Source organism: Nelumbo lutea, chromosome 3 (assembly GCF_056320005.1).
Source record: "Nelumbo lutea isolate HS-2025 chromosome 3, American lotus-T2T, whole genome shotgun sequence".
In the NCBI taxonomy this organism is placed as follows: domain Eukaryota; kingdom Viridiplantae; phylum Streptophyta; class Magnoliopsida; order Proteales; family Nelumbonaceae; genus Nelumbo; species Nelumbo lutea.
In genome coordinates, this window is record NC_142686.1 from 87,388,983 (window position 1) to 87,414,388 (window position 25,406).

The 25,406-nt window shown below is 40.5% G+C and overlaps 1 long non-coding RNA gene across 1 annotated transcript in view; it reads left to right on the forward strand.

Moving 5' to 3' along the window:
• Positions 1 to 15,053, forward strand: part of LOC148866217 (uncharacterized) — an 89,036-nt gene extending 73,983 nt beyond the window's left edge. The window contains exon 2 of the long non-coding RNA XR_016109672.1: positions 14,711 to 15,053. This is a non-coding gene — a long non-coding RNA (uncharacterized LOC148866217). The remainder of the gene's footprint in view (positions 1 to 14,710) is intronic.
• The last annotated feature ends 10,353 nt before the right edge of the window (positions 15,054 to 25,406 follow it).

The following is a 25,406-nucleotide window of genomic DNA, read 5'->3' on the forward strand; positions in this document are numbered from 1 at the left end:
TGAAAAGTTCAAAGAATTTAGACAAGAGGTCGAGAAACAGTTAGGGGGAGAAATTAAAGCCCTTCGATCAGATCAAGGTGGCGAATATCTCTTTGACGAATTCAGGAACTACTTAAAGGACAATGGGATTGTATCACAATTAGCTCCTCCTGCTACACCACAACTTAACAGTGTTTCAGAGAGGAGGAATAGGACCTTATTGGATATGGTTCGGTCGCTTCTCATACACTCAGAGTTACCCACATCCTTTTGCGTTTACGCATTAGAATCTACGATTTACGTGCTGAATCGGGTTTCAACCAAATCGGTTTCGAATACTCCATATGAACTTTGGACCAAAAAGAAACCAAGTGTCGGACACTTGAAGATTTAGGGTTGTCCAAAACAAAGAACGAGTGTAGACAAGTTGGAATCCAAGACTAGTCGTTGCCTGTTTGTGGGCTACCCAAAAGGCTCTGTAGGTTACCTATTCTATGACCCAAGTTCTGTAGTCAAAATACACAATTCTTGGAAACCGATTTCATCCTGGACACCCATCGTCAGGAAGTTGTTCTTGATGAGGAGAGCTCAGGAGCAGTTGGAGATGTCCCACAAATTTCAGGTAGTGACTAGCCTAGAAGATTCAGTCGGGTATCCAGGCCACCATTCCATTATGGTTATGACTAGGATATTTACCTGGTGGAAACCTTGACTAGTGAGGAGGATCCCGTGACTTACGTAGAAGCTATGTTGGACATAGATTCCCAGAAGTGGGTGGAGGCCAAGAGAGTAGAGATGGACTCAATGGAGACCAATGAAGTCTGGACTCTAGTAGATCTACCCTCCGGGGTAAAAGCAATCAGTTGCAAATGGATTTACAAGAGGAAGAAGGGCCCCGATGGTAGGGTTGAGACCTTCAAAGCTGGTCTGGTGGCGAAAAGGTACCATGATTATGAGGAAACCTTTTCACCAGTGGCCATGCTTAAATCCATTAGGATCCTACTAGCTGTAGCAGCATACCATGATTATGAGATTTGGCAGATGGATGTCAAAAAAACATTCATAAATGGAGATATTACTGAAGATATCTATATGCAGCATCCGCATGAAGGGATAGGAAATCCATCATATGGACACCCAAGATTGTGGAATAAAGGGGGCGAATTTCAAAAATTTTCTTTCCCTTCAACTAGGAATCGAATTCCTTATTTAGAAAATTTTATTTTTGAGAATCATTCTTGAACCACAAACTAAACCAGATCTGAACCAAAAGGAGGAGAGAGAGATAATACCTGATACAGAAAAATAGTATCTCTCAATGGAGGTGTTCACGTCCAAGGTAAAAACCAAAATCTGCTCCCACTGAAGATGGTGCAGTGTAAGGTGGAGCAGAATCAACAGTGTCCTTCCTAAGAACTTGATTCTTCCCAAGAATCACCTGAACGGCTTGTGAATACAACTCCTACCAATCTTTTCTCCAAAAGATTGGAATCAAGATCCAATCTTGATTTCTCCGAAGCAATGGAGATCGAACTGCTATAAGCGGCGGCTGTAGGAAGGAGGCGGTTAGAAAGAATTTGCAGGGTGCAAAATTCTCTCCTCTGTGATCTCAGCTCTGAAGACAAGACTTGAGTCTGTTGGATGTTGTGTCTAAAGGTTGTCACCCCCTCTTCCTTTTATAGACTTAAAGGAATTAGCTCCAAATCCCATTAGGAGTTGCTAACCCAAATCAAATATGGATTAGAAGTCCCTTTAAGATAAGGGATAATCCTTATCTTATCTGTAGATTAGATCAGCTAGTTCCTAATCTAATTAGGAAGTTTCCAAATCTAAGTCACATTTAGATCTTGGACTCTCTGAGTGGATAGGGTGTGGGTCCAATCCTATCAGCTGATCTTATCTCAGAATTTGCCCCCTTAAAGACTAATCAAATTAGCCCAATTCGAAATGGGCTTAAGGCCCATTTATGGTTATGTATTCATTAAGCCTTCCAAACTGCTGCCCAGTTGGGCTACCTTGTATGGCATGGGACCCAAACATTGATCTACACATCAACCACATGGGTTCAGCCCAGCCTTTGTTACAAGGCTTGGCCGAATACACTGTTATGGACAGTGCACCCCCTGAAACCCATCAGATGGGTTCTATGGGCCCAACACTTACCCTAAGTGATCCCTGGGCCAAACCACCTTGTAACACCCATGGACTGTGGGTAGATGCAAGATTAGCCCATTAGGTATTATCCTCAATGGCCTTACACTTAACCTCTCAGCCCATAATGATCATACACTGCCCGACAAGGGAAGACCTCTCTCTCGGCTGCAAGGAACAGTGTTGCACTCTCTCAAATATAGTTCCTGGGAATTAAAACCTTTTGCAAATCATTTCGAAACCATAATTACTTTTATATCTCATATAAAATATATTTTGTAAAACAAATCTCAACGATTGAAATCGGTTGCCGGTAGTCTTGGTTTCCATCAGTGAGAGTGCATCCCCGATCATTACCTTTGTCCGACAAAGGGGCTGATCTTGTCACTATGATCACCCACTCAGATGAATTCTCAGACTGTCCCAACATCCCCAGGTTTTGACCCCGCTAAGGATCTCACTGATTGGTACATCAAAGACATCCCAATCCGACAACTAGTGCAGTATCATAATCTAGTCTAGGGGTCGGGTGTAACATTCCAGTTTTGCCCATCAATCTCTAAGGTCCAAGGCAATACTGAAAATCTGGTCCAGTTCAAAGATTCAATTAATCCCACACTGTATGTGCTTAGGGTCTCACCCCGGTAGCTGAGACAAGCCACCCCAGCCGACTTGGTGGCACCACAGTTTCAGCCTTGTCAGGATAGGTCTCCCCAGACCGATCCACTGGCTGTGAACATTCTAAACAAATACAAGTCTCATTAAGTGTCCAGTTTAACGGTATTACACAGAAACATACCAAGGGAACATGAATCAAATATGCACTTTTATTCATTTACAATAAATTCACAAAGTACATCATTTTGATTGAAGCTAGGGGCATACAAAACTGTCTAACACCGCAAGGCTTCAATGCTGCAAGTCAGGAAAACATGGTATGTAAACTTAATAGATCCATTTATGGACTTAAGCAAGCTTCTAGAAGTTGGAACATCTGTTTTGACTCTGCTGTCAAATCGTTTAACTTCGAGCAGAATCCAGATGAACCCTATGTCTACAGTAAGTACAGTGAAGATAAGGCTACCTCCTTGGTTCTGTATGTAGATGACATTCTACTCATTGGGAATGATGTAGGAATGTTAATTACGGTGAAAGTATGGATTTCACAGCAATTCTCCATGAAAGATCTTGGAGAAGTTTCCTATATAGTGGGTCTTCGACTCTATAGAGATAGATCAAAGCGGATAAAAGGATTATCCCAATCTACCTACATTGACAAAATAGTCAAAAGATACAGCATGAAAAACTCTAAGAAAGGAAGTGTTTCTTTCAGGCACGGAGTCATTCTCTCCAAGAAGATGTCTCTCAAGATTTCTAAGGAGATTGATGGCATGAAAGACGTTCCCTATGCCACTACTGTAGGAAGCATCATGTATGCCATGCTGTGCACTCGTCCTAACATTGCTCAGGCAGGGAGTGTAGTAAGCAGATTTCTGGCCAACCCAGGGCAGGAGCACTAGACTACTGTCAAAAACATACTTAAATACTTTCGAAAGACAAAAGAGTTTTGTATAGTATTCGATGGTAGCTCACTACAGATCCAAGGGTATACAAATGTCGATTTCCATTCGGATCCAGATGATAGAAAGTCTATATCTGGATATGTTTTCACGATAAGATTGTGTGTTGTTTGTTGGAAAAGCAGCAAACAGGGGTCCACTACGGACACCACGACCGAGGCCCAGTACATTGCCGCAAGTGAGGCTGCCAAAGAAGTCGTGTGGATGAAGAAGTTCGTTCACGAGTTGGGAGTAGTTCCGTCCAGCACACCACCCATCCCATTTGTGTGACAATAATGGAGTCATTGCTCAGGCTAAGGAGCCACGAGCCCACTTGAAGTCGAAGCATATCGAGAGGAAGTACCACGTACTACGGGAGATTGTTGGTAGATGGGATGTTCTAATTCAGAAGGTAGTGTTAGCGAAAAATGTAGCAGACCCATTGACGAAGCCACTATCACAGAAAATGTTTGAGAAACACGTGGAAAGCATGGGACTCCGGCTAGTACCTTATTGCACCTAAGTGCAAGTGGGAGCTGTTAGACAGTTTTGTATGCCCTTAGCTTCAATCAATATGATGTACTTTATGAGTTTATTGTAAATGAATAAAAGTGCATATTTGATTCACGTTCTCTTGGTATGTTTCTGTGTAATACCCTTAAACTGGACACTTAATGAGACTCATGTTAGTTTGGAATGTCCACAACCAGTGGGTCGGCCTAGGGAGACCTATCCTGACAAGGTTGACACTGTGGTGCCACCAAGTTAGTTGGGGTGGCCTGTCTCAGCTGCCAGGGTGAGACCCTAGGCACTTATAGTGTAGGATTAATTGAATCTATGAACTGGACCAGATTTCCAGTATTGCCCTGGACCTTGGAGATTGATGGGCAAAACTAGAAAGTTACACCCGACCCCTAGACTCGATTATGATATTGCACTAGGTGTTGGATTGGGCTGTCTTTGATATACCAATCAGTGAGATCCTTAGCTGGGGTCAAAACCTGGGTTTGTTGGGACAGCCTGAGAATTCATTTGAGTGGGTGATCATAGTGACAGGATCAGACCCTTTGTCGGACAAAGGTAATGATCCGGGATGCACTCTCACTGATGAAAACCAAGCTGCCGACAGCTGATTTCATTCGTTGAGATTTGTTTTGCAAAATATATTTTATATGAGATATAAAAGTATATATATTATGGTTTTGAAATGATTTGCAAAAGGTTTTAATTCCCGGGATCCATATAAGTAGAGAGTGCAACACTGTTCTTTGCAGCTTAGGGAGAGGTCATTTCTTGTCGGACAGTGTATGATCATTATGGGCTGAGAGGTTAAGTGTAAGACCATTGAGGATAATACCTGATGGGCTAATCTTGCATCTGCCCACAGTCCCTGGGTTTTTCAAGGTTGCTTGACTTAGGGACCACTTAGGGTAATTGTTGGGCCCATAGAGCCCATGAGATGGGTTTCAAGGGGTGCACTGTCCATAATAGTGTATTCGGTCAGGTCTTGTAACAAAGGCTGGGCTGAACCCATGTGGTTGATGTGTAGATCAATGTTTGGGTCCCATGCCATACAAGAAAATCTAACTGGGTAGCAGTTTGGAAGGCAAAGTGAGTACATAACCTTAAATGGGCCTTAAGCCCATTTCGAACTAGGCTGATTTGATCAATCAATTAATAGGGGCGAATTCTGAGATGGATTAGCTGATAGGATTGGGCCTGGACCCTATCCACTTAGAGAGTCCAAGATCTAAATAATATTTAGATCTGGAAGCCTCCTAATCAGATTAGAAGATGGTTGATCTCATCTGCAGATAAGATAAGGGTTATCCCTTATCACTTAAAGGGACTTCTAATCAAAATATGATTTGGATCAGTAACTCCTAATGGGATTAGGAGCTGATCCCTTTAAGTCTATAAAATGAGGAGGGGGCGGCAGCCTTTAGATATGCAATCCACAACTCCTGTCTTCAGAGCTGAAATCACAAGAAGAGAGAATTCTGCTCCCTGCGAATACTCTCTTGCTGCCTCCTTCCTACAGCCGCCGCCTCTAGCAGTTTGATCTCCTACTCTACAGGAGTAATCAAGATTTTATCTTGATACCAATCTTTTGGGAAAAGATTGATTGGAGCTGTATTCACAAGCCATCATGTTGATTCTTGCGAAGGGTCAAGTTCTTTTGGAATAACACTGCTGATTCTGCTCCATTCTTCACTGCACCATCTTCAGTGGGAATAGATTTTGGATCCTTCCTTGGGCGTGAACACCTCCATTGGGAGAGATACTGTTTCTCGGTATCAGGTACATCCTCCCCTACTCCTTTTGGTTCAGATCTGGTTCAGTTTATGGTTTAAGAATGATCATTGGAAATATGATTTTCTAAATAGGGAATGTGATTCCCAGTTGAAGGGAGAGAAAAAAAAATTTGAAATCCGCCCCTTATTCCGCAATCTTTGGGCATCCATGTGATGGATATCCTATCCCTTCAGATGGTCCACATCCCGATCTCAATCGATGACGTGACTAGGACTTTTCAGATCGGTGCTTTGATCGACGAGCCACTTTGCTCCCAGCTAGTAAGTTTCTTACTCAAAAACTTAGATATATTTTCTTGGTCCGTGGCAAAGATGCCCGGAATAGACTCTAAAATTCTAACTCATAAATTAAATACCGACCCATTCACCAGGCCAGTTAGACAGAAGAATCGCAACCTCACCCCGGAACGCTGGAGGGTAGTTGATTAAGAGGTCAGGAAACTCCTAGCGGCTAACTTCATTAGGGAAGTCCATTACCCGAGCTGGCTAGCTAACCCAGTTATGGTAAAAAAGGCCAACGGGAAATGGTGCATGTGCATCAATTACACCGACCTGAATAGAGCTTGCCCAAAAGACTACTTCCCGTTGCTCAAGATCGATCGCCTAGTGGACGTGACCTCAGGTAATGAGTTGTTGAGCTTTCTAGATGCCTATTCTGGTTACAACCAGATTAGGATGGACCCCACCAACGAAGAAAAACCTGCCTTTATAATTGAGCTCGGGTTGTATTGCTACAAGGTCATACACTTCGAACTAAAAAATGCTGAGGCAACCTTTCAGCACCTTGTAAATAAAATTTTAGAGTTGTTAATTGGCAATAAAATCAAATGTTATGTTGATGACATGGTCGTGAAGACCCAGTTTTCAAATTTTTTGTTGGATGATTTACAAATTGTTTTTCAAATTTTACGAAAATATAATATGAAATTAAATCCCAACAATTGTGTCTTTGGGGTCACCTCGGGTAAATTTCTGGGCTAAATAGTCAACTAACATGGCATCGAAGCCAACCCAGAAAAAATAAAGGACATCTTAGATATGAGACCACCTTACAAAATAAAAGAGGTTCAGAGGCTGACTGGCCGAATAGCTACCCTGAGCCACTTTATGTCCAAGTCGGCAGATCGTTGCCTACCCTTTTTTAAAGCCATAAAAAAGAGTAAGGACTTCGAATGGATGGTAGAATGTCAGCTCGATTACGAGATGAAAAGATACCTAGGTACCACCCCAATTCTAACCCGACCCGAGGAAGGGGATGTTTTAAAGCTGTACCTTTCCGCGAGTGACGAAGTGGTCAACTCGGTACTAATTAAAGAAGTAGATCGGGTCCAACGACCCATCTACTATGTTAGTAAAGTTTTGTAGGACGTGGAAACCAAGTACCCAGAGATCGAGAAACTAGCGTACACGCTAATTATAACAGCTCACAAGCTTCGTCCGTACTTCCAAGCCCACACTATCATCGTCCTCACCAACAAACCTCTGAGACAGATTCTATTCAAGCCCTAGGTGTCTGGCAGATTGATGAAGTGGACTATCGATCTAAGTGAGTACGACATCCGTATGAACCTCGGATGACAATCAAAGCACAAGTCTTGGCCGATTTTGTGGCAGAATGCACATTCATTACCGCAACTCCCAAGCTAACTGAGTTCGAACATACGATGGAAGCATCAACCAGTACGGCGCCGATCCCAATCAGAGCAAGTCTGACCTGGGATGAGGAGCCCTGGATTCTTCACGTTGATGACTCGTGCAACCAGCAAAGAAGTGGTGTAGGGATGATTCTGTATGGCCCAAGTGAGGTGAAGTTGGAATACGCACTCTAGTTTGGGTTTGCGGCATCAAACAACGAAGCAGAGTACGAAGCATTGGTCGTCGGGCTAACCCTAGAAAGGAAAATCAAGGCAAAGCACCTTGTCATATGCAACGACTCACAGCTCGTGGTCAACCAAGTCACCGGTGAGTATGAAGCCCACGACCCCACTATGGCTGATTACTTGGCCAAAGTTAAAAAGATCCTACACGGCTTCATTTCCTACTTCATCAGACAAATTCCAAGGTCTGAGAACACTGAGGCCGATGCCTTGTCCCGATTAGCCAGCACAAGCAATAACACTATGCGGACCATGTATATAGAGGACTTACCTCAACCTAGCATTCTCGGGGGGTGGGGGTGGGGTAAGAGAGGTCACTCCCGTGGTGCAGGTGGAACCGAGATGGATCAACCCACTCGTAAGTTACCTGCTTCACGGGACCCTCCCTACAGAACGCAACGCGACCCAGAGGGTAGAGTGCCAGTTAGCTAAGTACGTCCTTATAGACAGACAGTTGTACAAAAGGTCCTTTACGCTCCCCTACTTATGCTGCTTGTGACCCTTAGAGGCCGAGTACATACTCCGCGACACCCATGGAGGCTTGTGCGGTGAACACTTGGGAGGCAGGGCTTTCGCACAAAAGGCGTTGCGGCAAGGCTACTACTGGCCCACGATGAAGGTAGATGCACTTGAGCTTGTCAAAAAGTGTGACAGGTGTCAGAGGCACGACAACATCCACCATCGACCTACTGTCGATCTAAAATACCTCTCTAGCCCATGGCCCTTCGCACAGTGGGGAATTGACATCCTTGGTCCATTCCCGCCAGCGATAGGACAAATGAAGTTTCTGGTCCTAGTAGTAGACTACTTTACGAAGTGGGTGGAAGTTGAACCTTTGGCAACAATCACAGCCCGCAACATACAAAATTTCTTTTGGAAGAACATAGTATGTTGCTTCGGGCTACCTTGGGTACTCATGATTGATAATCGGAAGCAGTTTGAGGATATTAAATTTCAGAGTTAGTGTGTTGAAATGGGAATTCAGCAAAATTTCACCTCGGTGGCACACCCCAGGCGAACGGGCAAGCGGAAGTCACTAACAGAGCCATACTTCGCAGACTGAAAGCTCGCTTAGCTCGAGCCAAGGTGTTGTGGGTAGATGAACTGCCCAGTGTCCTCTGGGCTTACCGGACTACCATTAAGACTGCCACAAGTGAGACTCCTTTCAACCTTACTTACGACACAGAAGCGGTGATCCCAATAGAAATCGAGGTGCCTACACTATGCTTGGAGGCTTATGACGAGGAGACGAATGATGACGAGCTCCGTACCAACCTAGACCTGGTAGAAAAGGTACGAGACATGGCATACATCCGGACTGCAGCCTACCAACAGAGAGTAGCTCGATACTATAGCGCCCAAGTCAGAAAGCGACACTTCCGCGTCGGCATTCTTTGGAAGGTAATGGTACCTGAGCTCGGCGTTGGTAAGCTCGAACTGAATTGGGAAGGTCCACACTGAGTAAGACGGGTATTTCGGGAAGGTACGTATGAGCTCGAGACTTTGGAAGGGAAGCAAGTACCTTGAGCATGGAACATCGGCGACCTAAGAAGGTACTACTCATCACCACTTAACTAGTCAAGAAGCCCAAGGGCCATGATGACGAGCTGACATAAGACCTCGGCACTACGATAAGTCCTAGTTGCCTCCTCGGCATAGGACGATAAGTCTCAATCGCCTCTTCGGCATGGGCGGACAAGTTCTAGTCGCCTCTTCGGTATAGGTAGACACGTCCTAGTCGCCTCTTCGGCATAGGCAAACTAGTTCTCACACTTGAGGCATAGATAGTTCAAGTACAAACCCTACTATGTCTATCCCACCTTGGTATATAACAATAGGTTGATCCCATTTGAAGTCAGGGCCGATGGCTCGGTGCTAAGGGATAACCGACACCTAAGTGAGTAGTCTGTGTGCGGACATGTCTAGTATATACCCTACAGTGTCCGCCCACCTCGGCATACAACGATGCGAAGTTATCCTTATCCATAGTCCAGCTCGTTAGCTCGATAGTTCGGGGTAACCAACACTTAGAAAAAATCTACTACTATTTTTTGTTCAGTTCGGGAGTTATTTACACTTAGAAAATTTTTTACATAAAGATTGCCAAAATACTTGTATTTCATTAATGTGAAGCTTTGAGTACAAAAGAGAAAGAAGAAAGTATCACTATGAACCGAGCTCGGAGGCTCGGGGTGTACATCATAAAGTTCTAAGAAAAGGGGCAAGAATCATGCGTTCGAACTGTCGGGCAGGTCAGTCTCCATGCGGTCCTCCTTCACATCCTATTCACCTAACGAGCCCGCCTTACGGATTTCATCGTCGCTTTCCTCTTCGGAGGAGCTGGGTTCTTCGTTGGCTGCCCTCGCCATCTCGGGAGTGAGATTAGACATGGAAATAGCTCCGAGGTCCAGTTCGGGAAACTTCTGCCACATCAGCCATTTGCATAGCTTGAAGCCAGACCGATAAGAGCTTGATCCATACTCGACCTGGAGATTGTGGAACTCCAGAGACTCTTTGAAGCCTTCGATGGCGCACTCTCTCTCCTCAGCTCGTGCCTCTTGGATAGCGGTCTCGAAGATCTCGGTGCGCTCTTTGATCATCGCATCGAGGTTCTCATTCTCACACTGGACCTTCTCTTTCTCATCAGTCAGCACCATGATCAGCTCCTGTTGACTCTAAGCTCCTTTCTTAGCCCGAAGAACCTCACCCCGAGCTAAGTCCAGCTCGTGGTAAAGTTTCCGAGTGTTCTCCTCGGCTTCCTGAGCTCACTTTAGAAGGACCTCGGACTGGTAGACTAGCGAGTGAATGGCGGAGTTCACTTGGAAAAAAGAAGGCAGATGTAAGTACATTTAAAAAACGAACAAGGAAATGAAGAAAAAAGGTAAAAGTACTCACCACCATATAGTAACTGGCAGCTTGACCTCCGAGCTGGCTTGTGGGCATGTCAGTCCACTCCGTGAGTTCGGTGGGAAATACGACATCCTTACTTTTGAGGAGTCCGAGCCAAGGGGTCATTATGCTCTCCTTTGAGAGCTAAGGCTCAGGCACAGAAGTGCTCTTCGACTCAGGAGGTGGAGCTCCTTCATCCTGGTCTTCGTCTAGGTCCACGATAGGAGGTTGGGAACGGACCTCCTCCTTCGAAAGCTTGGCTAAGATCGGCTCCGGCGCGGTGACCTCGGGTAGGACGAGGGCAGAAGGACCAGCCTCCCGGCGAGACTTCTTTGAGGCCTTCATCTTTTTTCCTCTTTGGAAGCTCCTCAAAAGGTTCTCTGCATTGACCTCCGGCATGGCAACTACAAGAGTAAAAGAAAGGGTTAGTTGCGAATTGAAGAAAATTCAAAATAAAAAGAATATGAGCGTCGAGGTGGAGGCCTACTAGGAGGGCTCATCCCAGCTCGCACAAGCTTCTCCTTGGCCAAGAAATCCCTCATCTCCGGGCCGAGGTCCCTCAAAGAATTAATGACCGCCCTGGTCTCCGCGTCTAGCCTCACCCCGGTGTCTTTAATGGTCACCCGCTAGTGAGTCGGGAAGGGCCACCCCTCAGGGTTCCGGACAACAAAGTATCTCCTCTTCCAGGCAGGTATTTTGTTCAGGCTGCCGAACAGGATTTTGATCCCAGGGCGAGGAAAGATGTAGTAACTATGTCCAATGTCCCCACGCAGGCAAACGGAGTTCTTTTTGATTGAACAAATCGAGCTAAAAATGTCTAGGGACAGAGGTCGGTTATACTCATGGAATAGGGAGATTGTACCTACTATAGTTCGGATGGAGTTCGGGTGTAAATGGGTGGAGGAGGAAGCACAACCCAACTACGAGCTGCTCTTCGAAAACCGTGAGCTCATGGTGATCATGAATCCAAGGGTACCGACCCAAAGGAACATTGAAAACTAGGTTATCAGGAAGACGATAACGAGCTACCAAGGACAGTAGTCTGTCCGAGGTCATAGTGGAAGGCCCAAAGTCATCCGGATCCCGACCCCGAGAAGAAGACAAGACCCCCTCCCTGGAGATCGGCTCCTCCTCCTGAGCTACAGGCTCCTCAGGCCGAGATGGCCTGACTTCGGGTAAAGGAATTTCTCTTAAAGGGCGAGGGGGGGAACTACCTAGCGAGGAGCTGACCTCACCAACGGGAACCAAGGACTGCACCTCGGCACCCTCAAAGTCACTAGAGTCACTAAGAAGCCTATCTATACTAGCACTAGACATATTGAAACTGGAATAGGAAAGGAGAACAAACTAACGAAAAAAGACGAACTCACCAAAAAGATGAAAACGACCTCGGAACACAAGGGAGGAAGTGGTGAGCTGAAAGACTCCGACACGACCTCGGGAGAGCTCAATTACAAGATTTTTGGTGAAGAAGAGGGGCCCCTCGCCCCTATTTATAGCTCATCGCATGGCGATCAATGGTTGAGACCTGCTCGATCCAACGGCTCTCATGAAAACCGGTTGCACGACACCCAAGGATGAAATCGGTTGAGCACACTCTTTGACATCCTCAGAGTCTATAAACAGTGTGACGTCCACACGTACCTGGGATGCAATTTGGGTCATTTTGTGATTGAGCCAGACGGTTGAACAGGCCTAACCAGTGGTTTGCTCTTCAGATTGTCATACCCGTGCCAAATCCACCTAGATCATCCATGAACTCCTCGCAGCGGATTGAGACCCCTGGCACAAGGAGTGGGGGGCAATTGATGAAGGGTGAGTTGGTGTGACCTAGCGAGAAGGGGACACGTGGACACGACCTGACTAAGGGATGATAGCTCAGCTTAGCAAGACTAGTTCGCAACGTTTGAGCTCGGGTGTTTGGTCTCCTCGGCACAGAGTCACCTCAGCGCAAAATCACCTCGACATTCAATCCAGTTCAGAACTAAAGAACTGAAGTGTCAGCTCGGGGCTATCAACCCGAACCGCCACGTAACGACTCTAGAAGTTTCTCCAGTAGTCTCTGAACCTCACGGGATACGTCGCGTAACGGCAGGCCTAATCTTCTCCTCGCTCAGATCGGGTGGAATTGATAAACCTTATTAATTGATACGTTACTCCCCAATTAAAGCGGAATTGGATCCCCCTAAGACGAAGATCCCGGAACCGATCTGCGAAACCCGCGAGAGCTCAACTATATAAAGGCACCAACCCCAATGACACAAGGTACATGTGATTTTTCTACTCTCTAGCTCTCTAGCTCTCAAACTCTCAAAGTTTTCAGCTCGCACCACAATACACTAACTAAAGCATCAGAGTGACCTCGCTGGGTTAACCACCCCAGGTTCTCTGATCCGCTGTCTTGCAGATTCACCTAGCTCACTGCTCGACTAGAAGTCGGATCATCCTCCATCAAGGAGTAGTCATATCGCGCTACATCATATATCATGAACCGAAAACCGAATTGACCCACTCAGGTCTTGGTGCAATTGTTGGGTTTCTCCATTGCAATCTAAATGACCAGGGTTCAAATCTTAGAAAATGGTTTCTCTATATGTTTAGAGGTAAGGCTGCCTGCCTATACCTGTCCCTCCCAGGCCCCACATTGGTGGGAGCCTCCTGCATTGGGTTGCTACCCAATTGGGCCTGAAAATAAAACAATTATATCTGAATATCGGACCATGGATTTTCTTCAAGTACGAAGAATATAAAAACTCTAAGGCTGTGTTTGGTTTGAAGGAAAAAGTAGGGAAAGGTAGGGAAGCCAATCTCAAGCCAAGCTTTGTTAACTTAAAATCAATCCTTACTTTTCCAATTTTCCCTTAGGCTGCATTTGATTGTGATGTAAATGCAAATCAACATAAAAAACCATTGTTTAATTTGTTTACATTTGTTTTCAGTGTAAATCCGGACCAATGTAAAACTCCAACCCCGGTCCCTATTTTCATGTGTTTGTTTGTAGTGTAAGGTTTACATTGAAAATCAATATAAATCTTCCCATTCGTTGAGTTTTACATCAATTATTGATATAAATATTACATCAATTTTATCGATATATTACTTACATCAATTATCAATTTAAAAAAGTTACAACAGTTCACCAAAATTTTAAATCCATCGGTGTTTAACTCCCTGATGTATTTTTAAGTTTACACCGAAAACAAACACAGCCTTAACAGAATCTTCCATCATCAATACTTTATAGACCCATCACCCATAGAGGCATTTTGGTCTCAACAAAATCTAAATTTCTGAAAGCAGGGTTTTTCTTGGACTTCTAAAAATTTATTAAGGCTGTGTTTGAAAACGATGCAAATATATAGAGTGTAAAACGGTCCCGTAAATTGTAAAGTTGGGTTATTTTTGCATGGACAAATTTACCTTCTTACCAAAGAGATTTTTAGCTATAATGGGTGCAAATACAAATTCCAAATAAAGCATGTGCCTTTTTTTTAATCAAAATCCCACTTGAATATAAATTTACTTGTTTTTTATTGATATACTTTTACATCTTATTATCAATGTAAATATGCATTAGAAAATGTATTTTTTATCATTTATCAATATATAAATACAATGTTTTCAAATACAGACAAAAATAAAGCGAAGTACCTAAACTAGAATTTACACTCTATTTACATCATTTGTAAATGCAGCGTAATGGTTTATTTCAGCACATATGAACAGAGATGGTTTGTAATATGTCATAGCTGATGTCTGATCTTAATCAGTAGAGTTTCAGGCAAAATGTAGGAAAAGTGGTCCCAGTAATTTTTCCTTTGTTTCCCCTCTTTTCAACATGTTTGTGGGTATACAGTGAATTTCTTCTTTTGCTTTTACTTTAGAAAATAATATTTTTCATGTGAAAAATGCTGGTTTGACTGGATCCAATGGTTGACAGTTCATGAGCAGGTGGAGAAGCACCAATCTAACATGAACCAGATATACATCTGTTTGGTGGAGTTAAACCGGGATGGTGCAGAGGAGTTAACTGCACTTGATAGCTATGTTAGGGTCTGTTTAATCAATACTAACATCTGTCAGCCATCAAGTCTATATGCCCCACAACTCCAATCTCTCACTTCACATGTACGGCTGTTATGGGTTTTCATTAGTTAAATATAAGGTTTAAAATGTTGCTACGTATTGACTATTTATCAAATTTTGAATCTATTTAAACTTTAAACATTAATATCCATCTTGTAAATTTATCAAACTGAAAAAAAAAAAAATAGAATATCAATTGTTTAAAATCCTGGATATGCGATTTTTTGCATATCTAAAGTATTGATACTTGGAACTACAGCACCAAACATAGCCTTCAGATGCAGCTAATCAAGATGGAAAGGAAAGCTGAATATTTGCTGGTTCAAGTCACATAAATAAAAAAACTAAATGTGGTTGTGGGTGCGGAAAGTTATTGTTAGGACTGCTGTTATTTGGTGAATTTGGAAGAAAATGAAGGAGAGGAAGGATACATATTCCCACAAAGCCAAACCCACTTTGATTTGTTGTTTACAGGATTACAGTTCTGCTTTCGTTTGCTTTTATCTTCTCTTCCTTTTTTTCCATTTCTACTTGCTTTCTTGATAGAACGACCCAATCAGATATGTATTGATCAATGAACCATGCCTTCTTTTGCAAAATTTAAATTAAATTAATGAAAACACGAAAAACACACCTTTAGATTTGACCATTAGTGAACCATATTGGTATTTAACACACCCACATATAAGCTCCAAATTTTGTAGGGGTATTTGAACTTTTCCTCAAAAACCATAATTCCCCCAAGTCAGTCGAACTGATGAACATTTTTTTTCAAAGGGTTATTAGCCGAAATCCTCCCTGTTAGATACTTCTATTTATAACATTTATACCTAAAACTAACCCTGACTGACCAGTCTACCCTGTTAACTAATTTTTCTGTAACAAAATTACTCTTTTTTCCTTGTTATTTCATCCCTGCTTCTTGTTCACTTATCTCACAACCCACCGAAAGATTGACTCCGGTGAATGAATGATTTTATTTTTGGAATTTTAGTTCAAAAAATAAAGTTCAATAGAGAGGCATCATTGTAATCTCTTAAACGACTTTCGTTTTTGTAACAGCAAATGTGTGGCAATGGAGTCTCTAGAGGCACAAAAAATTCAGGATAAATGTAAAAGAATGTTAGAAAAGTGAAGGTGATTTTCAGATAATAACCCTTTTACATTCAATGCAACCTTTATTACATGCCCTAAGGAAAAGCTTTAAGGTGGCTGTTGATAATGCTGAAATGGGTTCTAATATCTAAAAACTAGTTTTTTAGAGGTTGGATCTCATTTGTGTTAATGTTTAAAACCATACCTAGGAAAAGCTGTAATAGGTCTGATTTGTTAATTGGACACCTATGCAGGGAATGCATTCAAATTCAAACATATTCCAGATGGTTTGTAATGAACAGAATACCTTCCTTTTTTTAATAATGCAAAGGCTCTACAAAATCATAAAAACATATTTGCTGCTTTCATATACCAGATCCATAAAAGAAAAAAGGGATCTGCTTTTCAGATATCAGATTAAGTTTAACCAAACGCTACCTAAATGAACTTTCCATATTTATAGCATCATACTTAAAAGCTTCAATAGACCGAGTCAACTCAATAATGCAGGGGGCATGATGTGCTGAGTCGGGCAATTTAGTAGTGCAGACATGGACCAAAAAGAGTTTGGTTATTAAAACCAAAATCAATCAATCAAAGAGGCCTTATCCCTATAATTCTGGGGGCGGCTAATTGAAGGGGTAATGTTGGTTAAGTGACAAACACGCCATGAGTTCTGATCAGTCTCCCTCCCTAATACATCAAATTGATAAATTAGTGGTCGGTCGTGGAAGAACCACATAATTATTTTATTTCATTAATCGGATTTCTGTTGTTTTCAACTTCTTCTGCCTTTTCCTTTAGCTCTTAAAGCCATCTTCCATAAAATATAAAAACAAAAGTAATTCCATATCTCCACGTCCCCAGCAAAATAACCTCTAATATCCTCACTTATTAGAGAGAGAGAGAGAGCGCGCTCTGCATTGGTTGGATATGCTGTTAATTGATGATGAGCTTTGACAAAATAGGAAGAAGAAGGAGATGTGAGCTGTCTTTGTTCATGGAATAAGTCATTTGTGTAACCATTGACTCAACTTTAATTCATGATTGATAATTGCATCAACCAAGCATTGTTTACGCAGAGGAAAGAGAGAGGTGAAATAATGTTGCTGTACCAATAAATGCTTGTGGGATGGGGAATGGGGATTTGGTGAAAGGAATTGAGTTGGGTAGGTGGAATTTGATTGTTTAAGAGAGAAACAGAAGGGTTTTTGTGAGAGATGTATGGTGGTCTGTTTAGAATGAAGTTTGGGAGAATTTAGACGACAAAGTAAAGTGGGACTTGACCTTGTGTTCCTGCTTGATAGAATATTCACCCAAGGTTTTCAAAATCGAATCGGACAATGAACGGTTCAGGATCTGATTCTTAGGTCGAACAGTCCGACGAATAGATGATCTGTTCTAACAAAAAAATAAAAATAAATAAAAAATGGTCAAAAACTGTTGAATAGTTTAAATGATTCGACCACTCCGATCAGCAGTTTGTTGATCAAACCAACAGTTTTTGGCCAAAAGGACGATTTTAAAGTAAATTAGAACCGATTAAGTGATCAATTCCCGATTTTTCCAATCCTACATCCGATCCGATCCAATTTTGAAAACCATCTACCCACCAAATAAAAAAGAATGAGAGAATGAGAGAGTTTGGTGTGTAGTGTATTTGATTTGTCATTGCCTTCACCACTTTTTCCTTTATTTATTTCTCGAACGTATGGATGGCATCGCCTCTGCGGCAAAAGAAAGAAATCCCAATTCCCGTCGCTCCCAAACAACCGACAAAAATGTCAGGCCCTCTCGTAATTTGCCTCCAAATATTTTCTTTTGTCTTCTGAAAGTTTTTTGTGATATGGATTTGGGCACGCCCTGTTTTTTATAAATATAAATGAAACCTGATCTGGCTAAAAGACAAGGCCTACTTTGGTTATTTAAATTTATATCGGATTAAATATAGATAAGGGTATTATCTGAATTTGATATCCAAAATTCACATAGTCCCGTTCACTTTTTGGTAAGTTATTTATCATGATAGTTGTATTTGTATTTATTTGCGTAATTATTTTTTAGGAAACATTTATTTGGATAATTGTATTTATTCATGTTTTTTTTTTATTTCTAAGTAAATAAGACAATGACTATTTTATCTCTAAAAATTTATTATTAAAAGAGACAATCTTGACCAAACCCTGCAATAAGATTAGACAAAATTTTAATAATTTTTCTCTCTTTTTTGGTAATCGCATTCCCTATTTTAGAAAACTGCATTTTCAATGATCAATCTTGAAACAAACCGGACCAGATCTGAAACCAAAAAGGGAAAAGAAGAATATACCTGATACAGAATAACAGTAACTCCCGATGAAGGTGTTCACGCCCAAGGAGAAAACCAAAAAATTGCTCCCACTAAAGATGATACAGTGTGAGGTGAAGCAGAATCAGTAGAACGGATCTTTAAAAAGAATCAAATTCTTCAGCAAGAATGTAGTAGAGGGTTGGTGAGCACGACTTCAAATTGCCTCTTCTACCAAGAAGCAATATCAAGAACGATTCTTGATCACTTCCACTGGTGGAGATCGAAATGGGTAGGAGCGGCAAGAACAAGAAGAAAAAAAGTAGAAGACAGAAGCAGTCAAACTATGAGTTGTCTTCTCTCTTAATTCAACAGACCGTGAGTGTCTTCTCTCTTAATTCATAGCCTTAAAGAGAAAATCTCCTAATTTTATTAGGAGTTTCATAATCCAAATTTTTTTATTTGGATCTAGACTCTCTTTAAGAGATAAGGATAATCCATTATCTTGTCTGTAGATAAAGATCAACCTTCCTAACCAGATTAGGAGTTTCTTAATCCAAATCTTTATTTGGATCTAGACTCTTTAAGTGGATAGGGATAATCCCTTATCCTATCCACTAATCCAAATCCCAGAACCGCCCCCTATTTAATTAATCTTATTAAGCTAGTTCAAATGGGCTTTAGGCTCATTAAGGCTCACTTAACCTCTTAACCTGTTGCCCAATTAGATATACTTGTATGGCGTGGGACCCAAACATTGATTTACACATAAGCTACATGGATTTAGCCCAGCCTTTATTATAAGGTCTGGTCGAATTCACTGTAGAAGATAGTGAACTCCTAAGTTCATTACCATGGGTTCTTAATGGGCCTAACATTTACAGTAAATGGTCATTGGGTCCAGTCACCTTATGAAAACCCAAGGACTGTGGGTAGATGCAAGATTAGCCCATTAGTATTACCATCAATGGTCTTACACTTAACCTCTCAGCCCATAATGATTAAACATAACCCGACAAGAGATAACCTCTCCCTCGACTGCAAGGTACAGTACTGCACTCTTTACTCACATAGATCTCGGGAATTAAAACCATTTGCAAACATTTTGAAACCATAATATATATATATATGTGTGTGTGTGTGTGTGTGTGTATCTTTATATAAATATATTTTGCAAAAACAAATTTCAATGGTTGAAATCAACTGCCGGCAGTTTAGGTTTCCATCATAGAGAGTGCAACCCCGATCATTCACTTTGTCTGACAAAGGGGCTGATCCTGTCATTATGATCACCCACTCAGATGAACTCTCGGACTGTCCCAACATACCCAGGTTTTGATATCGATGACAGCCCAATCCAACACCTATGTAGTATCATAATCGAATATTGGGGTTAGATGTAACATTCTAGTTTTGCCCATCTATCTCCAAGGTCCAGGGCAATATTGGAATTTTGGTCCGGTTCAGGGTTTCAAGAAAACTCACACTGCATGTACCTCAGGTCTCACCCTAGCAGCTGAGACAAGCCACTCCAACCAGCTTGGCGATATATCAGTGTCAGACTTGGCAGGATAAATTTCCCCAGATCTATTCAATGACTATGAAAATTCTAAACTAACATGAGTCTCATAAGTATCCAATTTAAGGGTATTAAACAGAAATACACCACAATGACATGAATCAATTATGTACTTTCTTCATTTACAATAAATGTCAAAAGACACATCAATCTAATTGGAACTAAGAGCCTAACTGTCTAACACCAAGTGTAGATAACTTTCTCCACTAAAAAAGTTACTTATTCAATTAGGGTTTCTCTATACGAGAGTGGCCGTTGGGATGACATGCCAATGAAATCTTTTGTTGCGATTGTAAGGTCTTTCTCTCCTATATCAATGCTAGCACTATCTTTTTCCATGTTGAAGCAAGTCGCCGTTTTCTTCTTTGGGGCATATCTGTAGCAGTCCTATGAAGTTTTCAAATGGCCCTTGATCGAAAAGTGTATGCATGGCTGCCCAGCACTAACGGTGATTCAAGGCTTCATTATTCGTTCTTTTCTTTTGAAAGGTGAGGTTTGGATTATTTCTTTGGATTCAAAACATGTTTTGATCCCTTTCTCTATAGAGGAGGATCTTTTCAAAGTGTGGTTCTATGATATCTTTAAAATCAATTCATTTTAATTTAGATTATTCAAGTGGAAACCAGATTTTGTTTCCAACTAGGAGCCATCTATGGTTCCATTTGGATCAATCTCCCCTTTCTTCCAATTCAATTTTCTTGGAAGGTATATTGCATTCTATTGCCCAAGCCATTGGCCCAATGCTAAAGCTTGACCCTGCAACTACAAGTCTCTCTAGAACAAATGTAGCTTGGGTTTGTATTAAGTATAGTTTTCGAAACTGGGCCGGACGGTTGTACCAGAAAAACTAGGAATCGGTCACCTGACCAGTTTCATTTTACCCTAGAATTATCATTTTAGCTCAAAATCATTGATTTGGTCAACAAATCACTGACCTGAGTGGTTAAACTGTTCAAACCGTCCATTGATTTTTAATCGTTTTTTGTTTTTTACTTTTTTAATTTTTTTAGAACGGATCATCCGTTCGGTTTGAGTGACCGGACCATTCCACTTGGGAATGGGACCCCTGAACATTTCGTTATCATGTTCGATTTTAAAAACCTTAGTATTAAGTTGGATCTATGAGCAGATTCCAGAATATTGCACTCATTGCTACGGCTATGGCGCTAATACTTGCAAGCACAATAAGGCCAACAACCGTAAGGAAGAGATTCCAGCTAATCAGCTGGCGTCCATGAAAACAAAGTACAGACAGTCTTCTCTCAATATGAAACCAATAGATTTGGAAACTCCCTTAGATAAAGGAAAAATAGATCTGCCAAGATCCTGAGGTGCTGGCTGAAAATTTAAATAAAGAATATGAAATGCCAGCTATTTTAGAGCCATTTAATGTGAGTTTTAACCCAATGCCTATTCACAAACAAGGTATTATGGTCAAAGATGACATTTTTCTTACTGACTATAACAAACCATTTTGGGATTTTGGCAAAAAGGCTAACTCAGCCCCACCAACTAAAGAATTTTGGAAGACAGTACAACTCATCTTGATTGGTAAGTTTGATCGATGGAAAAATAGTTTGGATGTTTCTCCCCCTCGTGGCATTAGTTGACAGTGAGAACTCTTCCATTTCACCATTATCAATTCCAATTGAGGGTTTGGCGGCCCAATAGAAGGAAATTCCCCCAGTGACATAGGAGAATGATTTTTATTCTAATATGGAAAATAGAGAAAAATCGACTATGGCAGTTTTAAACTTGGGACAAATGTAGTGTTTGGTATAACTTCCGTTTATTTGATAAACGGTGTCATGTTATCACTAAATCATCATTTATCCCATCATGTCCATTCATATATATAGGTATTGATAAAAGTTGGTCATGATTTATGAGCGCACTGAGAAGTTTTATTTTAACACTTCCCTCAACAGTTAAGTATTTATTTATTGTTCTGCTGATGTAGTGCCTAATGATGCCTAATTATCAACAAATCTCAGAAAAAACATTTATCAACCACTTTTTCTTGATTTTGAAAACAAATCAAATACAAACGTTTATTTAATAAATAAAAACCATGCCAAACATATACAAGATGATGACTCTCATTGAGAGGAGAGGCTTGACATTAAAGAATTGAAAAGGTTTAGTGCTATGATCCAAAATGTCTTGATGGATTTTAATTCAAAGCAGAAAAGGGAAAGAAACTACATCTGTTATGGTTGGCATGGAAACTCAAACTGAATAGTCGAATGCTTATCTTGGGGTTGTTGACCTTGAGAACACTGTAGTTCTAGATAAAAGTGACTTAGAAGATAATGCTCTTGATCATGGTTTCATTTCTGTCCAAAGAAGAAGAGAGGTCGCAAATCTAAAAAAGGATTAAGATATAAATAGGCCTTCGGTTCCGGTGCGCAAATAAACAAGGCCAAATAAAAGCTATCACCCATTAAATTCTACTTGAAATTATTTTTTCCATTTATAGTTTTAAGCATTCGTATTTTTCTTTTGGGGTAAGGTCTATGCCCCTCATCCTTTCTTATTAATAAATTTCTTTTTTATGAAAAAAAAAGAAAAATTATTTATTTATCTGGAAGATGGATATCACTTATAAAATAAATTTTCTATTAATCCCACATAATCTGAAAAAAAAAATATAGGGTTTTTTAATCAATGAGAATCAAAATCCCATTAACCAACTTCCCCCTCTCAAAATCCAAAAATAGAACCGAACTGACCCATAGACTCAAAGTCATTTCATTAGTATATCCAGATTTGAAATTCAATGAACCTGAATAAAATTAACATAAATTTAAAAAATTTAAATGTATCCAGATCAAGCAATACCTGAATTTGATTTGATTTCGGTTGAAATTCAAATGGGGTATATGCCCAAATTACCACCCATTTTCTCCCTTTTCGTAATTGCAACTGTTTAAAAAAATCCTATTTATTTGTTGTGAATGATGATATGGACTCTTTTCTATCACTAACTACAGACAGAATTTGAAGGCTCTTTTTCAAATATGGACTGTTTTTGACCTTTTTTTTCGTGGTGTTACATACACACATTACAGGGGAACCGATGGTGGGGAAGAGCAGGGTATAAGTGAGGCCCATTGGCCATAACACATAGAGCCTGTGGTTCCATGGGTTTCATCCAGCACCTCCTATTGATAATGAGTTGTATAGGTCATCAGCTTGAAAAATTGGATTCGCTTAAAAAAAAAAAGCAGAACTCAAGATCTTGTTTTTTTTTTTATTGTTTTCTCATATATTGATATGAGTTGTAAACAATTCCCCCACCCCAAAATAAATAAATAAATAAAATATTCTAACAGTCATATTTGCCTTTTATTCCACATATATTAACTAAATATATGTTTGATTTGATAGAAAATAGGAGAAAAACAGAAAGTTGAGAAAAAATTAACAACATTTGTGAAATTCCTTAATAACTATGCTTCAATTTTCTGTTTCTCTCTTTTTCTATCAAACCAAACACAACCCAAATCTGCCTAATTTAAAAACTAATATCCTTGTCAACTACATTTGTTAAATGTAAGAGGACAATAAAATTTTACAGCCTTTCATCCCCTTTCATTGCAGATTTGTAACTTTTCCTCTTTTCTCTCGAGATTACAATATAAAATTCCAATTCCTTTGTATATATATGAAAATTGGTTTTGCATCATTTGTTTTCTATTGCATCTTATGATGATTGTTGTTAACGTATTCTATCAACATTAGTATCCTAGAATTAAGGAGAGATAGTCCTATCGAAATTAGTATCCTATCATTATCTCCTTAATTCTATGAGAGATAGTCCTATCGAAATTAGTTGTACATATCCTTTTTGTATTCTAATTTAGGTAGCCGACCTTGTATCCTAGTTCTATTATAAATAGGGTTGTAACCTGTTGAATTAGATATCAAGAATTATTATTTTCTCCATTTGTCTTCTTTGTTTTTCGTATCATGGTATCAGAGCTAGATCGATCTTAGATCTGCTGAAGCTCTTTCTTTTGGGCGTTGTCTACTTCGAATGAAGTGCATTTGAAGTCGTATCTTCTTTGTAATCTCTGAGATTGATTTGGTGGTTCTCTAAGGACTGTTTCGATCAGTCTTCTTCCGGGTTGTTTTCTAGTAAAGGACGAGTACCAGGCTGGTGTTTGCTTCATAGGAAAGAACAAAGTTCCAGCGGCTTGCATCTGGTGAAGCTTCTTGACATTAGTGTTTGTCCCTTCAGATACCCCGATCAACCTGGTTTACATCTTGTAGTCTGCGAATTGCCAAAGAAGGTTATGTTCGATGACATTTGCGTGTACCAGAACTGAGGTTGCCCCGACGAATAAGACATTAGGGATTCTGCGAAGTTTTTTTTTTAAGGTCAATATTAAGATTTTCCTGTGATTTGTGTTGATCCAAAGATCTGTGTTTCTCCTCATGGATTCATCTGGATCTACTCAACATATCGCTCATTCCATCATTGTTACCTTCGATGACTCAAATATTATGGTCCCAAGAGATGTGCAGGTTGTAAGATTGGGAGACTGTTTGAGCTATCATCTCTTCAATTACCATCTCTTATTGCTGCTATCACCTCTAGTGTCTGACATTCTCGCCTAGGTCACATTTCTACCTCTAGATTAAGATCTTTAATTTCTAATGGATGTTTGGGTCCTGTTAAAACAACACACTTTGATTGTGTTTCATGTCCTCTTTCAAAACATAATGCTTTGCCTTTTAATATAAGTGATTTTGTTTTTTTTGCTCATTTTGATTTTATTCATTCTGATATTTGGGGACCTTCACCTCATAATACCATGGGTGGTTCGCGTTATTTTGTGATCTTCATTGATGATTTCTCTCAATATACATGGATTTATCTTAAGCGTAATAAATCTGAATTACTTGCAATTTATATTCAATTTGCCATCATGATCAAAACTCAGTTTTCCTCTATCATCAAAATTTTTCGCATTGGTAATGCCATGGAATATAGAGGTTCTATCTCTACCAAATTTCTTTCACAAAATGGAACTATCATTCATAAATCTTGTCCCGATACCTCTCAACAAAATGAGTGTGCAGAACGAAAACATAGGCATATTCTTGATACTGTTCAAGCTCTTTTAATATCTTCCTCTTGTCCTAAACGTTTTTGGGGGGAAGCAGCTCTCATTGCTATTTATACCATCAATCGCATTCCTTCTCCTATTATTGGTAATATTTCTCCTTATGAACGTTGTATGGTCATTACCCTGATTACCAGTCTCTTCGTGTATTTGGTTGTGCTTGTTTTGTCTATTACAACCTCATGAACATACCAAATTGGAACAAAAAACACGTCTATGCTGTTTTCTCGGGTATGGTATAGAACATAAAGGATATCGGTGTTGGAATCCTCTTTCCCAACGGCTTTGCATATCTTGTCATGTTACCTTTTGGGAACACAAAATGTTCTCAAGTCTCTCATCATTTCGAGTTACCACGACATCTTCACATTTTTTTACTGATCCTACTATTTTGATTTTTCCTGATGATTTACCTGCAAGTTCAACAACTTCTTCCTCTGATAGCTCTAATAGTATT